This window comes from Symsagittifera roscoffensis, chromosome 5 (genome assembly GCF_963678635.1).
Source record: "Symsagittifera roscoffensis chromosome 5, txSymRosc1.1, whole genome shotgun sequence".
NCBI lineage: Eukaryota > Metazoa > Xenacoelomorpha > Acoela > Convolutidae > Symsagittifera > Symsagittifera roscoffensis.
In genome coordinates this window covers 20,025,474-20,048,669 of record NC_087066.1, presented here as the reverse complement: position 1 = coordinate 20,048,669, position 23,196 = coordinate 20,025,474, and positions in this window count along the sequence as shown.

Sequence of the window (23,196 nt, the reverse complement as noted above, 5' to 3'; positions counted from 1 at the left end):
TAAGCTTCTTTGAACCATTTTGGAACGATTTCTAAGAAGGATTAACTCTCCGCTTAATCGTTAATAGCGCGAAATATATCGCGCGTTAATTGTCCGAAATTGGCCAAAATGGTAATCTTTAAACCCCCATAACTTTACCAAAAAATGATCACAGGTAAAATGTTTTTTTTTTTCAAATATTAAGCTCAGGACAACAATATCTTTGGAAGGAAATTTAAAAAAATTTCGTTAAAAATGGCTAATTAAAATGTCGAATTTTGTCTGAAGAAAATAAACCCACCCCGAGCACAAATATTCAGTTACTTTCGTTGCGAAAGTCGGGAAAAAAACAATCTTGTCGCTCTTGTTCTATTCTGGCCTGAACCTTCTTTTTCGCATGAAAAGACTGTATGAAAGTACCGTGTGTAATTAATTCACTTGTTTCTTGCAACATCTTGCAACATTCTGGCGCAAAAAATAAGTTAAATTAAAATGCATACTCGAAACATGCTATAAAATGGCACGCAATTTGCACACATTGTTAAAAAATAGATTTCTGATGCTATGATTAACGAAGAACAGTTTTTGGACATTTTAACTGCACTGTGTGATGTTAAAAACTTCTCATTCATGTTTCAGTGTTCAAAAAAAAATAATTAATTTTGGAAACCGAAACTTCAGTTTTGACTTCGCAAAATTTTGATGAATAGAAATGGTTTATAATCCCAATGTTGTCGTACGTCAATATAATCAATGATAATTGATTATAATTTATTTAAAAAATTTAAATCCTATGTTTTTTTTAAGTCAAATTAGTCCATTGTAATTGATTATATCAGTTTTAATGCGTTTTTGTTAAAGATTTTTGATAAAATTTTCTCAAAAAGATTTCTCATTTTTTGTTTAATGCAATTGCTACGTATTATCTTTCTTTAGTTGTTTCATTTCACATTACAATTTTTCTAGTTTGTCTCTAATTTTTCATTAGAAAGCAATTTATCCCCCAACCCTGCAATTTACCGCCCTGCAATTTACAACCAGCATTAGTTTATCCCCCTTATAGTTTGGGGCGGGGGTTTAAAACGAGGGGGGGGGGCGTGATATTGAGTATCCGCCCCTGTTCTGGGAGAGGGGTGAAAATTTATCTTGGCATAGACTGTAAACTGGGGGGGGGGGGCAATGATCGGTTGAACGTATTTGAACTTTAACCTGTTTTACTAGAAAACATAGCATAAATTTTGAAAGATTTCTGCAAAAAGATGGAATGTAAGTCTATTAAGAAGTAGATTATAATCGAATATAATGGGTTACAATGGATTTTTATTTCAAAAATAATCAATGACAAAGGATTTTTTGACAAAAGTAATCAATTTTGATGACAAAATTAATGGGTTACAATTGATTATAATTCATTAAAATGGATGTTTTGTCTAAAAAATAATCGTTTATACTGGCAATAATCAACTTCTCGATATGAATTTTACAGCTGTAATGAGTTATAAATGTTTATTTTTGTCTCGGAGATCCATTATAACCAATAAGAATCAATAGGCACTCTATGTGGGTGAAGATAACTAAATTTGGGTGCACCTTACAGAAAAAGCCGCCAGCGATCCATTTTTAATTATTTTGAGAGTTTTCAAAAACAAAATTGATCACACAGACTGTTAGGCAAATCAATGCTATTAGGTAATTCAATGCTAGATAGAGAACGCATCGGCAGTCCACGGCATTAACAATCAGGTTTACTGCTAATGCACAGTAATGAACAATAATTGACAAACAGACGGTGTACTTTATCTGAAATTACACAATGAGATAGCAAAACAACTTCATCTCAACTGGCGTGACTAACGGGTCTAAAAAGACTTGAAAACAAAAAACTGCCTAAACTTAGAATAGTTACGTGAGCAAAAGACTCGATTTTTAAAGTCTCTTTATATCCCAGAAAAATATTTAATTTCTGAATAAAGTATTTCAAAATATAACCTTCCAAACATTTTTTTTTTCAATTTTACCTCCTTGCCTAATTCCCACCCCCTTAAAAAACTTTGGTTTTTCAGTTTATCGAAATAACGACTCGATTCAAAAAAAAATTTACAAACGCCGCACTAAATCTTCCAGTTTTCAATTATTTTCTTGACAGATATGAGCTGGTTCAATAGTTTTATAAAATACGAAATACCTAACATAAAGTTTTGAAACACATCTAAAAGTAATAAACAATTTACCTTAATACACTAAAAGTATCAATTTAGATGTATGAGTTTGTAGTTAAGTACACAAAAAATTGTAAAAAAAAATCATTAAAAGTTTTCGTTTTGGGTACTTATCAATATTTATTATCTAAATTTTGCTTACTTAAACGCGTCTTAAGAAAACAAACATTTTTTTAAAATTCACTAAAGAATTTTAAATTGGAGCTAAAAAGTTTGATAGTTATACACCTACATTCAGTTGACAAGAAATGCTAGAAACTTGAAATAAAAACAAGTTAGTTTTGAAAACTTATCAGTTTCTGTTAACTGATATTTTGCATCGTTTTGATTAAAAAGAATATAACTTGATGCAAAAACTCTAAAATAGAACAAAGGTAAGAAGTTGAACAAATCTAACCTACAATCTAGCATTGAATTACAGTCTCGAACCCACCTGTTCCGGAATACCCAGGCAATCCTAACGAAACAAAGTAAACAGCCCACAGTTTTAGACTAACAGTTTGGAAAAAGCACAATTCAAAATATGTATTTCATCATCTTTTTACTATACTGAAAAAAATTTATTTGGACACAAAAAAAAATTTAGTTATCCAACAGAGAGAAAAAATTTGAAAAGATAAAAAAAGGGTACAATAATAAGACTCAGAAACTAACTTAAATGTAGGGAAAAAACTCAAAGAACAGACGAAAAACATAAAACGAAACTCGAGTGAAACAAAACAACCAATTTGGCCATCATGGAGAAAAAGGACTCAGAAAATTTATTTTGTCACTCATTTCAAAAACAAATTTATATCGATTGAATTACACCAATTTAACACGTAACAAATTACTCGGTCACTTACCAACCTTAGGAGCAAAATATCGAAAAAGCGATGATGAAAACAACGATTCTCCAATCAACTTTGAATAATATCTACAATTCCAAATCATACGAAATGCATACAGAAACCAACGACAGCTTCAGCTTAAACCAAATCTCTTTGACAAGACAATTTTTTTAGCAGGAATAGGCCCATCTAAAGACAAACTTATCAAGAAATCAAAAGACCCGGCTGAGATTGTTACTTCGTAAAAATTGACAATAGCCCCGGGTCGAGATCCCGCTCAAAAACCGCTCAAGATATGAGCGGTTTGAGCGGTTTTTCAGCAAGATTTGAGCGGTTTGAGCGGCTTGGGCGGTTTTTTCGGAAAAACCGCTCAAACCGCTCAAATCTTGCTTAAAAAACCGCTCAAAAACCGCTCATTTCTTGCGGTGTTTTTTGAACGATTTTTCAAGCAAGATTTGAGCGGTTTTTGAGCGGTTTTTGAGCGGTCTTATAAAGAAAACCGATTAAAACCAACAAAAAGGCCTGGAAAGGTAATGTGATCCCGGGTTGACATCCATAAACCGAAAATGCTGATTTTAAATTTCCCCACACCGAAAAAGCTTATCATACAATTCCCTGCATCAAATGTATGGAAAAAGGCTAATCATACAATATGCATACAGTTTCAAAAAACTATTGAAAAAAGATTCAATCTAGTTTCTCCGGCTATTTGAACCAAATACAACAATCTGGTGATGAAAAATAACTACGTTTGTTTTTTTTTTGAAAAAAAATGGTTATCATACAATTTTCATATTTGAAAAGTGTATGATAACCATTTTTTCATGAAAGGCAAGATTTTCAGAAATTGTTCAAACTTGTTTGTAAACAAACTTAAATTATTCAAGAGTGCTTTTGCTCATTTCATAGGACATTGTTCATCAAAAACGAAAATTTAATTTGAAGCTAAAAAAATAGTTATCATACAATTTTTATATATGAAAATTGTATGATAAACATTTTTTCATAAAAGGCAAGATGTTCAGAATAATGTTAAAAAATGTTTTTAATCAAATTTAAAGTAATTAAGAGTGCTTTTGCTCATTTTAAAACACCTTGCTCATGAAAAACCAGGTTTTTTGCTCAGTTTTAATCGTCACAAATTGTTAGCTTACGACGAGTAAAACTGAGATCTCGAAGGGCGGAGCCACACAATTCTTCTTCTCCGAAAATGACTCGGGGTAGGGTTGGGGTTAGGTTTAGGTTAGGTTTAGGGTTTCTTAAGAAGAATTTCACAATTTTTGGAAAACAGAATTGAAAAAAAAAACTAAATTTCTAGCCACAACAATTCTCTTTGGATCAATTCTGAATAACTGACGCAATATTCGTCTTTAGGAAAAATAAAACAGGTTTTTCCATCCATTTATCAAGTGATTCTCATGATTTATCTCAATCCTAGGCCGAAAAAAAAGGTTGAGAACCTAGGCCGAAAAAAAGGTTTCAAAAATTTTTTTACTTTGAAATGAGATAAATATCATGATCATAGAATATCATGATGTCATTGAACTGTAGTATCAAACATTATCCAGGAGAAATAGTTATCACTTTTCAATTGTGGATTGTTTCTAACGGAAATTTTGCTGTTTGATTATTATATAATACTGTAATATCACCAAATTGTTCATACTGATCAAGTATACAACAATCACTAACCGATTAGTCCAGCTACTACCAACAACGATAGCTGTAATAATATATAATTAATGGTTAAAACCTCGCTTTTACATATATTTCAAGTCCTGACCTCTCAAGTCATCATTTGGTAACAGGAGTGTGGGATTGCCATCTAAGCAATACGAATTCATGCGGAAGAACACAAAAACAAGAATACAGATATTCTAATTTATTAAACCCTGGTATTTTTGAGGAGTTTCGCATGGAGCTGACGTCTTCTAACAGCCATCATCACCAACGATGAAGATTGGGTCAATTCAGGATAGCCCCAAAGGAGGCGACTACTGAAGAAAAAGAAGAAAGAAACCCACTCAAGGGTTGATAGCAGTTATTCTAGCATCCAGAGACAGAAGATTGTCTAAAAACCGAAGCAGCCATGTCATTTTCATCGACATTGTCTTAAACCAACTGATCAGTGTTTTTTTCGGCCAGTGAAAAATCAAAAACCGTGAAACTTTTTTAAAGAGTTGTTGTGTCATGATCTTAGAAAAACATGATGTCATTGAACTGTAATATCAAACATTATCCAAGAGAAATAGTTATCACTATTTATATGTGGATTGTTCCTAAAGGAAATTTTGCTGTTTGATTATTATATAATACTGTAAATATCACTAAATTTTTCATACTGATCAAGTATACAACAATCACTAATCAATTCGTCCAGCTACCAGCAACAACTATAGCTGTAATAATATATAATTAATGCTTAAATCCTCGCTTTTACATAAATCTCAAGTCCTGGCCGCTCAAGTAATCATAACAATCCCGGAATTCTCATCGTTTGTTCAATGTTTTTAAATTAAATTTTCTCTTTAATTTCATTATTATGTGGTTTGCTGCAACTCATTTCAAAGTCAAAGAAAATCAAAAAACAGGTTTTTTATACAGGGATGAACAAAAGGCTAACAAATATCCAAATTTTTTTCCTAGTCACAATGTTTTCTTTTAGGACGTAACAAGAAAATGAAGTTTTAAGCTCTGAAAATAGTACTATAATAAATTCTTAGCTCAAAATAAGCTCAACCATATCAATTTTTTGAAATCTAATAAGTTTCAGTAGAGAAATGATCTTTTTTCTGCTGCCAGTCATTCTGTTTTCAATATTTTTTTCTAGGACTCATAACTTTATGAGTCAATTTTAACATGATTTGATTGTAGTTTCAATCAAAAGACCATGGCTAAAGCTCTCTAAAGCACTCCCATTTTTTGCCAAAATAGAGAGAAAAAGATGTTTTCGACTAATCTCAACTTTTGCGAAAATTGACTTTTATACCAATTCTGAGTTTTTCCTCGTGTCTTTGAAATTTTCTTTTTTACTGAGGAATTAGCAGTATGAAAAAACCCGTTTTAGAAGTACCCGTTTTTGCTTGTTTTGATTGGTCTTTGAATTTTTTTCGTGATGACCTCCATGCTAGTTGACTCTCCTTATATGGGACCAGGCCTTGAACTCTATGTATTACCTATGTAATTACCTCTATGTGCCTTGCAAGGTCATTAGAAGGTCAATTGGGTTGTTGAAAAACAGAGTAAGTGAGTGATTACGATGAACCTATTGTAGTTTTAGTTTCTAAGAAAACCTATTAGGGAAGCCGTACCAAAAACATAAAAATTTATTCAAAGTAGCAAAATAACACATTGAATTTTGCAATTACATCTGAACAAATTTTCAGATTGAACAAATGAGGTAGCTTTCAGAGCGACTTCAGAAGCAGGTTTAGTATTAAAGCACATTAAATTGTGCTGTAAGCATTAAAAATTGATTCAGTTATTTTTTTTATAAGATAAACCCAAAGCTTTAGTTTATGCTTATGTTGTCCATGATGTTCAGCGTATTATGATCTGAATTTTCGCATTCAAAGGCGTTTGTCACCTGTAAACCTTTATAAACGATCGAAATGAACCTTTGGATGGTTAAAAACGGACGTTTACACCGTTTTTCTTTGTACATGTTTTTCAACTAAGCACTTAGGGTAGGCGCATTTTGTGCTTACTCGACTCAAAAGTGTTTTTTCATAAAAACAGAATTATAAGTAGTGTATATCATAAAAACCTTGCTATTTTGACCTGTTTGATAACAAAAGCTATCAGTCAGTCAGTCGTGGGCTATACTGTCCTACAGTACCTGTTTTTGCTTGTTTTGATTGGTCTTTGAATTTTTTTTCGTGATGTTCTCCATGCTAGGTGACTCTCCCAATATGGGACCATGCCTTGAACTCTATGTATTTTGCAGCTAGGATGATACAAATTCGAGATTAAGCGTAGATTACACCAGTGGTCATGATGTTAGCATCATGATTACGGTTAAAATAGGTTTAGTCAGATTTTTTAGTCAATTTTTTTGTTACAGGTCTTTTTTTTAATGAGTATACATCAGTTTTCGTAGAGATGACAGATTTAAATGGGAGTAATAACATTAGTTCAGTCTTGAGCAGGGCTTTCTCCTAGTACCCGAGTTTGTTTGTTTCGTAAAGTGTTTAGGAAAAAGATATGCATATTTATTAGGGAAACGTTATAACCAGTTGAAGGGCTCGTTAAAAGATGTGATATCTCATTGTATATTCAAGCTGAGATGATCAACCTTTGAGGTTAAGCGTAAATTACAACATTATCGATGATGTTATTATCATATTTACTGTTAAAGTGTTTTCAATCCCTTTTTTTGGTCATTTTTTGTTGTTACAGGTTTTTTTTTTGATGAGTACACATCAGTTTTTTTAAGAGAACTCCTCCTAGAGATGAAGGATTCAAGTGAGAGGTGTATCATTAGTTTGACCTTGAGTAGGGCTTTCTCCCAGTACCCGAGTTTGTTTGTTTTGTTAAGTATTTAGGAAAAATATATGCATATTTATTAGAGAAACGTTATAACCAGTTGAAGGGCTCGTTAGAAGATGTGATATCTCATTGTATATTCAAGCTAAGATGATCAACCTTTGAGGTTAAGCGTAAATTACAACATTATTGATGATGTTTTTTATAAGATTTACTGTTAAAAAGATTTTCAATCACTTTTTTGTCATTTTTTGTTAGTCCTTTTTATTGTTACAGGATTTTTTTTTAATGAGTACACATCAGTTTTTTAAGAAAAACTTTTCGTAGAGATGACGAATTTCAGTGGGAGGAGTATCATTAGTTCGATCTTAGGCAGGGCTTTCTCCTAGTACCCGAGTTTGTTTGTTTTGGTAAGTATTTAGGAAAAATGTATGCATATTTATTAGAGAAACGTTAAAACCAGTTGAAGGGCTCGATAAAAGATGTGATAACTCATTGTATACTGAAGCTAGGTTGATAAAATTTTGAGGTTAAGCGTAAAGTACAATAGTTTTGATGATGTTATTATCAGATTTCCTGTTAAAATGTTTTCAGTCATTTTTTTCGGTCATTTTTTGTTAAAGTCCTTTTTGTTGTTACAGGACTTTTTTTTAATGAGTACACATTAGTTTTTTTAGGAAGAACTTTTCGTAGAGATGACGGATTTAAATGGGAGTAATAAAATTAGTTCAGTCTTGAGCAGGGCTTTCTCCTAGTGCCCGAGTTTTTGTTTCGGAAAGAATTTAGGAAAAAGATATGCATATTTATTAGAGAAACGTTAAAACCAGTTGAAGGGCTCAATAAAAGATGTGATATCTCATTGTATATTCAAGCTAAGATGATAAAACTTTGAGGTTAAGCGTAAATTACAACATTATTGATGATGTTTTTATCAGATTTATTGTTAAACTGTTTTCAGTCACTTTTTTTGGTCATTTTTTGTTAGTCCTTTTTATTGTTACAGGACTTTTTTTTTAATGAGTACACATCAGTTTTTTAGTGAGAACTTTTCATAGAGATGACGGATTTTAGTGGAAGGGGTATCATTAGTTCGTTCTTGGGCAGAACTTTTTCCTAGTACCCGAGTTTGTTTGTTTTGGTAAGTATTTAGGAAAAATATATGCATATTTATTAGAGAAACGTTAAAACCAGTTGAAGGGCTAGATAAAAGATGTGATAACTCATTGTATATTGAAGCTAGGTTGATAAAATTTCGAGGTTAAGCGTAAAGTACAACAATTTTGACGATGTTATTATCAGATTTACTGTTAAAAAGTTTTCAGTCATTTTTTCGGTCCTTTTTGTTGTTACAGGACTTTTTTTTAATGAGTACACATTAGTTTTTTAGGAATGTTTTTTCGTTGAGATGACCAATTTAAATGGGAGGGGTATCGTTAGTTCGGTCTTGAGCAAGGCTTTCTCCTAGGACCCAAGTTTGTTTGTTTTGGTAAGTATTAAGGAAAAATGTATGCATATTTATTAGAGAAACGTTAAAACCAGTTGAAGGGCTCGATAAAAGATGTGATAACTCATTGTATACTGAAGCTAGGTTGATAAAATTTTGAGGTTAAGCGTAAAGTACAATAGTTTTGATGATGTTATTATCAGATTTCCTGTTAAAATGTTTTCAGTCATTTTTTTCGGTCATTTTTTGTTAAAGTCCTTTTTGTTGTTACAGGACTTTTTTTTAATGAGTACACATTAGTTTTTTTAGGAAGAACTTTTCGTAGAGATGACGGATTTAAATGGGAGTAATAAAATTAGTTCAGTCTTGAGCAGGGCTTTCTCCTAGTACCCGCGTTTTTGTTTCGGAAAGAATTTAGGAAAAAGATATGCATATTTATTAGAGAAACGTTAAAACCAGTTGAAGGGCTCAATAAAAGATGTGATATCTCATTGTATATTCAAGCTAAGATGATAAAACTTTGAGGTTAAGCGTAAATTACAACATTATTGATGATGTTTTTATCAGATTTATTGTTAAACTGTTTTCAGTCACTTTTTTTGGTCATTTTTTGTTAGTCCTTTTTATTGTTACAGGACTTTTTTTTTAATGAGTACACATCAGTTTTTTAGTGAGAACTTTTCATAGAGATGACGGATTTTAGTGGAAGGGGTATCATTAGTTCGTTCTTGGGCAGAACTTTTTCCTAGTACCCGAGTTTGTTTGTTTTGGTAAGTATTTAGGAAAAATATATGCATATTTATTAGAGAAACGTTAAAACCAGTTGAAGGGCTCGATAAAAGATGTGATAACTCATTGTATATTGAAGCTAGGTTGATAAAAATTCGAGGTTAAGCGTAAAGTATAACAGTTTTGACGATGTTATTCTCAGATTTACTGTTATAAAGTTTTCAGTCATTTTTTTCGGTCATTTTTGTTAACGTCCTTTTTGTTGTTAGAGGACTTTTTTTTAATGAGTACACATTAGTTTTTTAGGAAAGTTTTTTTCGTTGAGATGAACGATTTAAATGGAAGGGGTATCATTAGTTTGGTCTTGAGCAGGGCTTTCTCCTAGTACCCGAGTTTGTTTGTTTTGTTAAGTGTTTAGGAAAAATATATGCATATTTATTAGAGAAACGTTAAAACCAATTGAAGGGCTCGCTAAAAGATGTGATAACTCATTGTATATTGAAGCTAGGATGATAAAACTTTGAGGTTAAGTGTAAAGTACAACAGTGTTGATGATTGATGATGTTATTATTAGATTTACAGTTAAACGTTTTCAATCCCTTTTTTTGGTCATTTTTTGTTGTTACAGGTTTTTTTTTTATGAGTACACATCAGTTTGTTTAAGAGAACTCCTCATAGAGATGAAGGATTCAAGTGGGAGGGGTATCATTAGTTCGGTCTTGAGTAGGGCTTTCTCCTAGTACCCGAGTTTGTTTGTTTTGTTAAGTGTTTAGGAAAAATATATGCATGTTTATTAGAGAAACGTTAAAACCAGTTGAAGGGCTAGATAAAAGATGTGATAACTCATTGTATATTGAAACCAGGATAATAAAACTTTGAGGTTAAGTGTAAAGTACAACAGTGTTGATGATGTTACTATCAGATTTACAGTTGAACGTTTTCAGTTTCTTTTTTTGGTCATATTTGGTTGTTACAATACTTTTTTTATTAATGAGTATATATCAGTTTTTTAAGAAGAACTCGTCGTAGAGATGACGGATTTAAGTGGGAGGGGTGTCAATAGTTTGGTCTTGAGCAGGGTTTCTCCTAGTACCCGAGTTTGATTGTTTTGTTAAGTGTTTAGGAAAAAGATATGCATATTTATTAGAGAAACGTTAAAAACAGTTGAAGGGCTCGATAAAAGATGTGATATCTCATCGTAAATTGAAGCTAGAATAATAAAACTTTGAGGTTAAGCGTAACTTACAACATTATTGATGATGTTATTATCATATTTACTGTTAAAGTGTTTTCAATCCCTTTTTTTGGTAATTTTTTGTTGTTACAGGTTTTTTTTGATGAGTACACATCAGTTTTTTTAAGAGAACTCCTCCTAGAGATGAAGGATGCAAGTGGGAGGTGTATCATTAGTTTGGTCGTGAGTAGGGCTTTCTCCTAGTACCCGAGTTTATTTGTTTCGGAAAGAATTTAGGAAAAAGATATGCATATTTATTAGAGAAACGTTAAAACCAGTTGAAGGGCTCGATAAAAGATGTGATATCTCATTGTAAATTGTAGCTAGAATGATAAAACTTTGAGGTTAAGCGTAACTTACAACATTATTGATGATGTTATTATCATATTTACTGTTAAAGTGTTTTCAATCCCTTTTTTTGGTCATTTTTTGTTGTTACAGGTTTTTTTTTGATGAGTACACATCAGTTTTTTTAAGAGAACTCCTCCTAGAGATGAAGGATGCAAGTGGGAGGTGTAACATTAGTTTGATCGCGAGTAGGGCTTTCTCCTAGTACCCGAGTTTATTTGTTTCGGAAAGAATTTAGGAAAAAGATATGCATAATTATTAGAGAAACGTTAAAACCAGTTGAAGGGCTCGATAAAAGATGTGATATCTCATTGTAAATTGAAGCTAGAATGATAAAACTTTGAGGTTAAGCGTAACTTACAACATTATTGATGATGTTATTATCATATTTACTGTTAAAGTGTTTTCAATCCCTTTTTTTGGTCATTTTTTGTTGTTACAGTTTTTTTTTTATGAGTACACATCAGTTTTTTTAAGAGAACTCCTCCTAGAGATGACGGATGCAAGTGGGAGGTGTATCATTAGTTTGATCGTGAGTAGGGCTTTTTGCTAGTACCCGAGTTTGTTTGTTTTGTTAAGTATTTAGGAAAAATATATGCATAATTATTAGAGAAACGTTATAACCAGTTGAAGGGCTCGTTAAAAGATGTGATATCTCATTGTATATTCAAGCTAAGATGATAAAAATTTGAGGTTAAGCGTAAATTACAACATTATTGATGATGTTTTTATCAGATTTATTGTTAAAGTGTTTTCAGTCACTTTTTTTGGTCATTTTTTGTTAGTCCTTTTTTTGTTACAGGACTTTTTTTTAATGAGTACACATCAGTTTTTTAGTAAGAACTTTTCATAGAGATGACGGATTTTAGTGGAAGGGCTATCATTAGTTTGTTCTTGGGCAGGGCGTTTTCCTAGTACCCGAGTTTGTTTGTTTTGGTAAGTATTTAGGAAAAATATATGCATATTTATTAGAGAAACGTTAAAACCAAATGAAGGGCTCGATAAAAGATGTGATAACTCATTGTATATTGAAGCTAGGTTGATAAAATTTCGAGGTTAAGCGTAAAGTACAACAGTTTTGACGATGTTATTATCAGATTTACTGTTAAAAGTTTTCAGTCATTTTTTCAGGCATTTTTTGATAAAATCCTTTTTGTTGTTACAGGACTTTTTTTTAATGAGTACACATTAGTTTTTTAGGAATGTTTTTTCGTTGAGATGACCAATTTAAATGGGAGGGGTATCGTTAGTTCGGTCTTGAGCAAGGCTTTCTCCTAGGACCCAAGTTTGTTTGTTTTGTTAAGTGTTTAGGAAAAATATATGCATATTTATTAGAGAAACGTTAAAACCAGTTGAAGGGCTCGATAAAAGATGTGATAACTCATTGTATATTGAAGCTAGAATGATAAAACTTTGAGGTTAAGTGTAAAGTACAACAGTGTTGATGATGTTATTATCAGATTTACAGTTAAACGTTTTCAGTTTCTTTTTTTGGTCATATTTTGTTGTTACAGGTTTTTTTGTTTGATGAGTATACATCAGTTTTTTAAGAAGAACTCGTCGTAGAGATGAAGGATTCAAGTGGGAGGGGTATCATTAGTTCAGTCTTTAGTAGGGCTTTCTCCTAGTACCCGAGTTTGTTTATTTTGTTAAGTGTTTAGGAAAAATATATGCATGTTTATTAGAGAAACGTTAAAACCAGTTGAAGGGCTAGATAAAAGATGTGATAACTCATTGTATATTGAAGCTAGGTTGATAAAATTTCGAGGTTAAGCGTAAAGTACAACAGTTTTGACGATGTTATTATCAGATTTACTGTTAAAAAGTTTTCAGTCATTTTTTCGGTCCTTTTTGTTGTTACAGGACTTTTTTTTAATGAGTACACATTAGTTTTTTAGGAATGTTTTTTCGTTGAGATGACCAATTTAAATGGGAGGGGTATCGTTAGTTCGGTCTTGAGCAAGGCTTTCTCCTAGTACCCGAGTTTGTTTGTTTTGGTAAGTATTTAGGAAAAATATATGCATATTTATTAGAGAAACGTTAAAACCAGTTGAAGGGCTCGATAAAAGATGTGATAACTCATTGTATACTGAAGCTAGGTTGATAAAAATTTGAGGTTAAGCGTAAAGTACAACAGTTTTGATGATGTTATTATCAGATTTACTGTTAAAAAGTTTTCAATCATTTTTTTCGGTCATTTTTTGTTAAAGTCCTTTTTGTTGTCACAGGACTTTTTTTTAATGAGTACACATTAGTTTTTTTAGGAAGATTTTTTCGTTGAGATGACCAATTTAAATGGGAGGGGTATCATTAGTTCGATCTTGAGCAGGGCTTTCTCCTAGTTTCCGAATTTGTTTGTTTTGTTAAGTGTTTAGGAAAATTATATGCATATTTATTAGAGAAACGTTAAAACCAGTTGAAGGGCTCTATAAAAGATGTGATAACTCATTGTATATTAAAGCTAGGATGATAAAACTTTGAGGTTAAGTGTAAAGTACAACAGTGTTGTTGATGTTATTATCAGATTTACAGTTAAACGTTTTCAATTCTTTTTTTTGGTCATTTTTTGTTGTTACAGGTTTTTTTGTTTGATGAGTATACATCAGTTTTTTTAAGAAGAACTCGTCGTAGAGATGACGGATTTAAGTGGGAGGGGTGTCAGTAGTTTAATCTTGAGTGGGGTTTTCTCCTAGTACCCGAGTTTGTTTGTTTTGTTAAGCGTTTAGGAAAACTATATGCATATTTATTAGAGAAACGTTAAAACCAGTTGAAGGGCTAGATAAAAGATGTGATAACTCATTGTATATTGAAGCTAGGATGATAAAACTTTGATGTTAAGCGTAAAGTACAACAATTTTGATGATGTTTTTTATCAGATTTACTGTTAAAAAGTTTTCAGTCATTTTTTTCGGTCATTTTTTGTTAAAGTCCTTTTTGTTGTTACAGGACTTTTTTTTAATGAGTACACATTAGTTTTTTAGGAAGATTTTTCCGTTGAGATAACGGATTTTAGTGGGAGGGGTATCATTAGTTCGTTCTTGGGCAGGGCTTTTTCCTAGTACCCGAGTTTGTTTGTTTTGGTAAGTATTTAGGAAAAATATATGCATATTTATTAGAGAAACGTTAAAACCAGTTGAAGGGCTCGATAAAAGATGTGATAACTCATTGTATATTGAAGCTAGAAATATAAAACTTTGAGGTTAAGTGTAAAGTACAACAGTGTTGATGATGTTATTATCAGATTTACAGTTAAACGTTTTCAGTTTCTTTTTTTGGTCATATTTTATTGTTACAGTACTTTTTTTATTAATGAGTATATATCAGTTTTTTAAGAAGAACTCGTCGTAGAGATGACGGATTTAAGTGGGAGGGGTGTCAATAGTTTGATCTTGAGCAGGGCTTTCTCCTAGTACCCGAGTTTGTTTGTTTTGTTAAGTGTTTAGGAAAAATATATGCATATTTATTACAGAAACGTTAAAACCAGTTGAAGGGCTAGATAAAAGATGTGATAACTCATTGTATACTGAAGCTAGGATAATAAAACTTTGAGGTTAAGCGTAAAGTACAACAGTTTTGATGATGTTATTATCAGATTTACTGTTACAAAATTTTCAGTCATTTTTTCGATCATTTTTTGTTAAAGTCCTTTTTGTTGTTACAGGACTTTTTTTTAATGAGTACACATTAGTTTTTTAGGAAGATTTTTTCGTTGAGATGACGGATTTTAGTGGGAGGGGTATCATTAGTTCGTTCTCAGGCAGGGTTTTTTTCCTAGTACCCGAGTTTGTTTGTTTTGGTAAGTATTTAGGAAAAATATATGCATATTTATTAGAGAAACGTTAAAACCAGTTGAAGGGCTCGATAAAAGATGTGATAACTCATAGTATACTGAAGCTAGGTTGATAAAAATTTGAGGTTAAGCGTAAAGTACAACAGTTTTGATGATGTTATTATCAGATTTACTGTTAAAAATTTTCAATCATTTTTTTCGGTCATTTTTTGTTAAAGTCCTTTTTGTTGTCACAGGACTTTTTTTTAATGAGTACACATTAGTTTTTTTAGGAAAATTTTTTCGTTGAGATGACCAATTTAAATGGGAGGGGTATCATTAGTTCGATCTTGAGCAGGGCTTTCTCCTAGTTTCCGAATTTGTTTGTTTTGTTAAGTGTTTAGGAAAATTATATGCATATTTATTAGAGAAACGTTAAAACCAGTTGAAGGGCTCTATAAAAGATGTGATAACTCATTGTATATTAAAGCTAGGATGATAAAACTTTGAGGTTAAGTGTAAAGTGCAACAGTGTTGTTGATGTTATCATCAGATTTACAGTAAAACGTTTTCAATTCTTTTTTTTGGTCATTTTTTGTTGTTACAGGTTTTTTTGTTTGATGAGTATACATCAGTTTTTTAAGAAGAACTCGTCGTAGAGATGACGGATTTAAGTGGGAGGGGTGTCAATAGTTTAATCTTGAGTGGGGCTTTCTCCTAGTACCCGAGTTTGTTTGTTTTGTTAAGCGTTTAGGAAAACTATATGCATATTTATTAGAGAAACGTTAAAACCAGTTGAAGGGCTAGATAAAAGATGTGATAACTCATTGTATATTGAAGCTAGGATGATAAAACTTTGATGTTAAGCGTAAAGTACAACAATTTTGATGATGTTTTTTATCAGATTTACTGTTAAAAAGTTTTCAGTCATTTTTTTCGGTCATTTTTTGTTAAAGTCCTTTTTGTTGTTACAGGACTTTTTTTTAATGAGTACACATTAGTTTTTTAGGAAGATTTTTCCGTTGAGATGACGGATTTTAGTGGGAGGGGTATCATTAGTTCGTTCTTGGGCAGGGCTTTTTCCTAGTACCCGAGTTTGTTTGTTTTGGTAAGTATTTAGGAAAAATATATGCATATTTATTAGAGAAACGTTAAAACCAGTTGAAGGGCTCGATAAAAGATGTGATAACTCATTGTATATTGAAGCTAGGTTAAAAAAATTTTGATATTAAGCGTAAAGTACAACAGTTTTGATGATGTTATTATTAGATTTACAGTTAAACGTTTTCAATCCCTTTTTTTGGTCATTTTTTGTTGTTACAGGTTTTTTTTTTTGATGAGTACATATCAGTTTTTTTAAGAAAACTCCTCATAGAGATGAAGGATTCAAAAGGAAGTAGTATCATTAGTTCGGTCTTGAGTAGGGCTTTCTCCTAGTACCCGAGTTTATTTGTTTTGTTAAGTGTTTTGAAAATATATGCATGTTTATTAGAGAAACGTTAAAACCAGTTGAAGGGCTAGATAAAAGATGTGATAACTCATTGTATACTGAAGCTAGGTTGATAAAAATTTGATGTTAAGCGTAAAGTACAACAGTTTTGATGATGTTGTTATCAGATTTACTGTTAAAAAGTTTTCAGTCATTTTTTCGGTCATTTTTTGTTAAAGTCCTTTTTGTTGTTACAGGACTTTTTTTTAATGAGTACACATTAGTTTTTTGGGAAGATTTTTTTGTTGAGATTACGGATTTTAGTGGGAGGGGTATCATTAGTTCGTTCTTGGGCAGGGCTTTTTCCTAGTACCCGAGTTTGTTTGTTTTGGTAAGTATTTAGGAAAAATATATGCATATTTATTAGAGAAACGTTAAAACCAGTTGAAGGGCTAGATAAAAGATGTGATAACTCATTGTATATTAAAGCTAGGATGATAAAACTTTGAGGTTAAGCGTAAAGTACAACAGTTTTGATGATGTTATTATCAGATTTCCTTTTAAAAATTTTTCAGTCATTTTTTCGATAATTTTTTTTAAAGTCCTTTTTGTTGTTACAGGACTTTTTTTTAATGAGTACACTATAGTTTTTTAGGAAGATTTTTTCGTTGAGATGACGGATTTTAGTGGGAGGGGTATCATTAGTTTGTTCTTGAGTAGGGCTTTTTCCTAGTACCCGAGTTTGTTTGTTTTGGTATGTATTTAAGAAAAATATATGCATATTTATTAGAGAAACGTTAAAACCAGTTGAAGGGCTAGATAAAAGATGTGATAACTCATTGTATACTGAAGCTAGGTTGATAAAACTTTGAGGTTAAGCGTAAAGTACAACAGTTTTGATGATGTTGTTATCAGATTTACTGTTAAAAAGTTTTCAGTCATTTTTTCGGTCATTTTTTGTTAAAGTCCTTTTTGTTGTTACAGGACTTTTTTTTAATGAGTACATATTAGTTTTTTGGGAAGATTTTTTTGTTGAGATTACGGATTTTAGTGGGAGGGGTATCATTAGTTCGTTCTTGGGCAGGGCTTTTTCCTAGTACCCGAGTTTGTTTGTTTTGGTAAGTATTTAGGAAAAATATATGCATATTTATTAGAGAAACGTTAAAACCAGTTGAAGGGCTAGATAAAAGATGTGATAACTCATTGTATATTGAAGCTAGGATGATAAAACTTTGAGGTTAAGCGTAAAGTACAACAGTTTTGATGATGTTATTATCAGATTTCCTGTTAAAAAGTTTTCAGTCATTTTTTCGATAATTTTTTTTAAAGTCCTTTTTGTTGTTACAGGACTTTTTTTAATGAGTACACTATAGTTTTTTAGGAAGATTTTTTCGTTGAGATGACGGATTTTAGTGGGAGGGGTATCATTAGTTTGTTCTTGAGCAGGGCTTTTTCCTAGTACCCGAGTTTGTTTGTTTTGGTATGTATTTAAGAAAAATATATGCATATTTATTAGAGAAACGTTAAAACCAGTTGAAGGGCTAGATAAAAGATGTGATAACTCATTGTATACTGAAGCTAGGTTGATAAAAATTTGATGTTAAGCGTAAAGTACAACAGTTTTGATGATGTTAATATCAGATTTACTGTTAAAAAGTTTTCAGTCATTTTTTGGGTCATTTTTTGTTAAAGTCCTTTTTGTTGTTACAGGACTTTTTTTTAATGAGTACACATTAGTTTTTTAGGAAGACTTTTCGTTGAGATGACCAATTTGAATGGGAGGGGTATCATTAGTTTGATCTTGAGCAGGGCTTTCTCCTAGTTTCCGAATTTGTTTGTTTTGTTAAGTGTTTAGGAAAAATATATGCATATTTATTAGAGAAACGTTAAAACCAGTTGACGGGCTAGATAAAAGATGTGATAACTCATTGTATATTGAAGCTAGGATAATAAAACTTTGAGGTTAAGTGTAAAGTACAACAGTGTTGATGATGTTATTATCAGATTTACAGTTAAACGTTTTCAGTCATTTTTTTTGGTCATTTTTTGTTGTTACAGTACTTTTTTTATTAATGAGTATATATCAGCTTTTTAAAAAGAACTCCTCATAGAGATGAAGGATTCAAGTGGGAGGGGTATCATTAGTTCGGTCTTGACTAGGGCTTTCTTCTAGTTTTCGAGTTTGTTTGTTTTGATAAGTGTTTAGGAAAAACATATGCATATTTATTAGAGAAACGTTAAAACCAGTTGAAGGGCTAGATAAAAGATGTGATAACTCATTGTATATTGAAGCTAGGATGATAAAACTTTGAGGTTAAGTGTAAAGTACAACAGTGTTGATGATGTTATTATCAGATTTACAGTTAAACTTTTTCAGTCACTTTTTTTGGTCATTTTTTGTTGTTACAATACTTTTTTTATTAATGAGTATATATCAGTTTTTTAAGAAGAACTCGTCGTAGAGATGACGGATTTAAGTGGGAGGGATGTCAATAGTTTGGTCTTGAGCAGGGCTTTCTCCTAGTACCCGAGTTTTTTTGTTTTGTTGAGTATTTAGGAAAAATATATGCATATTTATTAGAGAAACGTTATAACTAGTTGAAGGGCTCGTTAAAAGATGTGATATCTCATTGTATATTCAAGCTAAGATGAGAAAATTTTGAGGTTAAGCGTAAAGTACAACAGTTTTGATGATGTTTTTATCAGATTTACTGTTAAAGTGTTTTCAGTCTTTTTTTGGTCATTTTTAATTAGTCCTTTTTATTGTTACAGGATTTTTTTTTTAATGAGTACACATCAATTTTTTAGTAAGAACTTTTCGTAGAGATGACAGATTTTAGTGGGAGGGGAATCATTAGTTTGTTCCTGGGCAGAGCTTTTTCCTAGTGCCCGAGTTTGTTTGTTTTCGTAAGTATTAAGGAAAAAAATATGCATATTTGTTAGAGAAACGTTAAAACCAGTTGAAGGACTCGATAAAAGATGTGATAACGCATTGTATATTGAAGCTAGGTTGATAAAATTTTGAGGTTAAGCGTAAAGTACAGCAGTTTTGATGATGTTTTTATCAGATTTACTGTTAAAAAGATTGCAGTCTTTTTTTGTTAAAGTCCTTTTTGTTGTTACAGGACTTTTTTCTAATGAGTACACATTAGTTTTTTAGAGAGAAATTTTCGTTGAGATGACCGATTTAAATGGGAGGGGTATCACTAGTTTGGTCTTAAGCAGGGATTTCTCCTAGTACTCTAGTTTGTTTGTTTTGTTAAGTATTTAGGAAAAATATATGCATATTTATTAGAGAAACGTTATAAGCAGTTGAAGGGCTCGTTAAAAGATGTGATATCTCATTGTATATTCAAGCTAAGATGATAAAACTTTGAGGTTAAGCGTAAATTACAACATTATTGATGATGTTTTTATCAGATTTACTGTTAAAAAGTTTTCAGTCATTTTTTTCGGTCATTTTTTGTTAAAGTCCTTTTTGTTGTCACAGGACTTTTATTTAATGAGTACACATTAGTTTTTTAGGAAGATTTTTTCGTTGAGATGACCAATTTAAATGGGAGGGGTATCATTAGTTCGATCTTGAGCAGGGCTTTCTCCTAGTTTCCGAATTTGTTTGTTTTGTTAAGTATTTAGGAAAAATATATGCATATTTATTAGAGAAACGTTATAACCAGTTGAAGGGCTCGTTAAAAGATGTGATATCTCATTGTATATTCAAGCTAAGATGATAAAATTTTGAGGTTAAGCGTAAAGTACAACAGTTTTGATGATGTTTTTATCAGATTTACTGTTAAAGTGTTTTCAGTCTTTTTTTTGGTCATTTTTCGTTAGTCCTTTTTATTGTTACAGGACTTTTTTTTAATGAGTACACATCAGTTTTTTAGTAAGAAATTTTCGTAGAGATGACGGATTTTAGTGGGAGGGGTATCATTAGTTTGTTCCTGGGCAGAGCTTTTTCCTAGTGCCCGAGTTTGTTTGTTTTGGTAAGTATTAAGGAAAAAAATATGCATATTTATTAGAGAAACGTTAAAACCAGTTGAAGGGCTCGAAAAAAGATGTGATAACGCATTGTATATTGAAGCTAGGTTGATAAAATTTTGAGGTTCAGCTTAAAGTACAACAATTTTGATGATGTTTTTATCAGATTTACTGTTAAAAAGATTGCAGTCTTTTTTTGTTAAAGTCCTTTTTGTTGTACAGGACTTTTTTCTAATGAGTACACATTAGTTTTTTAGAGAGAACTTTTCGTTGAGATGACCGATTTAAATGGGAGGGGTATCACTAGTTCGGTCTTAAGCAGGGGTTTCTCCTAGTACCCTAGTTTGTTTGTTTTGTTAAGTATTTAGGAAAAATATATGCATATTTATTAGAGAAACGTTATAAGCAGTTGAAGGGCTCGTTAAAAGATGCGATATCTCATTGTATATTCAAGCTAAGATGATAAAACTTTGAGGTTGAGCGTAAATTACAACATTAATGATGATGTTTTTATCAGATTTACTGTTAAAGTGTTTTCAGTCTTTTTTTTGGTCATTTTTCGTTAGTCCTTTTTATTGTTACAGGACTTTTTTTAATGATTACACATCAGTTTTTTAGTAAGAATTTTTCGTAGAGATGACAAATTTTAGTGGGAGGGGTATCATTAGTTCGTTTTTAGGCAGGGCTTTTTCCTAGTACCCGAGTTTGTTTAATTTGATAAGTATTTACGAAAAATATAGGCATATTTATTAGAGAAACGTTAAAACCAGTTGAAGGGCTCGATAAAAGATGTGATAACTCCTTGTATTTTGAAGCTAGGATGGTAAAACTTTGGGCTTAAGCCTAGAAAACAACAGTGTTTTTAATGTTATAATCAGGAGTAGAGTTAAAATAGGTTTAGTCATGTTTTTTAGTCAATTTTTGTTGTTACAGGTCTTTTTTTTTAATGGAGTACACATCAGTCTTTTAAGAAGAACTCGTCGAAAAATTGATGGAATCAAGTAGAAGTGGTACCATCTGTTCGTTCTTGAGAAGAGCTTCCTCGCAATACCCCATTTTACTTGATTTGATGAGTATACAGGAAAATTTATTACAGATTTGTTAGAGAAACTTTAATAATAGTTGAAGAGCTCGATAACAGATTTGATAACTCAATGTGCATTGGAGATAGGATGATAAAACTTTGATATTAAGCGTAAAATATAACAGTATTGATGCTGTTGTTATCCGCTATGCTGTTAAATAATTTTAGTCAGTTGTTCTTGTCAATTTTAGATGTTACGGGTCTGGTTTACTCTACATAACTTTTCATAAGTATCTTGTAGTACAATTGATGAATTCAATTGGGAGTATCACCATTCGGATGATCCTTCTTTTGAATGTTGTTGCTGCTATTGTTGTCGTCGTTGCTGTAGTTGTTGTCGTTGGTGCTGTACTTGTTGTTGCTGTTGTTTCATTGTTGCTTTTGTTGTTGTTCTGAAATGTGGTTTTCGTTTTTTCTTTCGCTTCTTCAGTTTTGACATCTTTGAAATATGCAGCGCTGCTTTTTTGGTTTGTTAATGCGTTTTGGGTATTCTGGCTGCTCATGGGACTTCTGGAATTTGGATTTTGGTATTTATGTTTCTGAAATATGTCTTTTTTTGTGTTCATCCTTGATGCGATTTGTGTGGTACAAAGTTTTTCATTTTCCAGGACAGTGTGTGGCTAGTTAAGAAGTCATCATGAGTTCATTGTTGTTCCAATCATCAATTCTACTGGGTTAGCGGTCGTTGCAGAAGCGGATTTGCGTTGTGGTGATTTTTTGTCCGAAAAAAAACTGTCACAAATTGGTAGTTTCCACTAGCTTCTGGTCTCGGCTACTGAATGTTTCTTCAATTTGACAACCAAAAAAAACAGCGACAATTTTTTGGGTTGTTAATGTGTTAAATCGTTGTGGGTATGCTGACTGTTCATGGGGCTTCTGGATTTTTGATTTTGGTCTTTATGTTTCTGAAATATGTCTTTTTTTGTGTTCGTTCTTGATGCGATCTTTTGTGGTACAATTTTTTTCATTTTCAGAACAGTGTGTGGCTAGTTAAGTCATCTTGATCTTTTCATTGTGAAATTCATCAATTCTACTGGGATAGCGATCGTTGCAGAAGCAGATTTGCGCTGTGGTGATTTTTTGTCCGAAGAAAGTTGTCACAAATTGGTAGTTTCCACAAGCTTCTGGTCTTGGCTACTGAATGTTTCCTCAGTTTTGACATCTTTGAAATACACAGCGACATCTTTTTGGTTTGTTAATGCGTTCTGGGTTTGCTGACAGCTCATGGGATTCATAAGTTTTTGATTTTGGTCTTTAAGTTTCTGAAAGATGTCTTTTTTTGTTCGTTCTTGATGCGATCTTTTGTGGTACAAATTTTTTCATTTTTCAGGACACTGTGTGGCTAGTTAGGTCATCTTGATGTGTTCATTGGTGTTCCATTCATCAATTCTACTGGGTTAGCGATCGTTGCGGAAGCGGATTTGCGCTGTGATGATTTTTTGTCCGAAAAAAGTTGTCGTCACAAATTGGTAGTTTCCACTAGCTTCTGTCTCGGCTACTGAATGTTTCTTCAGTTTTGACAACCAAAAACTACAGCGACAGTTTTTTTGGGTTGCTAATGTGTTAAATCGTTGTGGGTAAGCTGAGGGTTCATGGGAGCTCTAAGTTTTTGATTTTGGCCTTTATGTTTCTGAAAGATGTCTTTTTTTGTGTTCGTTCTTGATG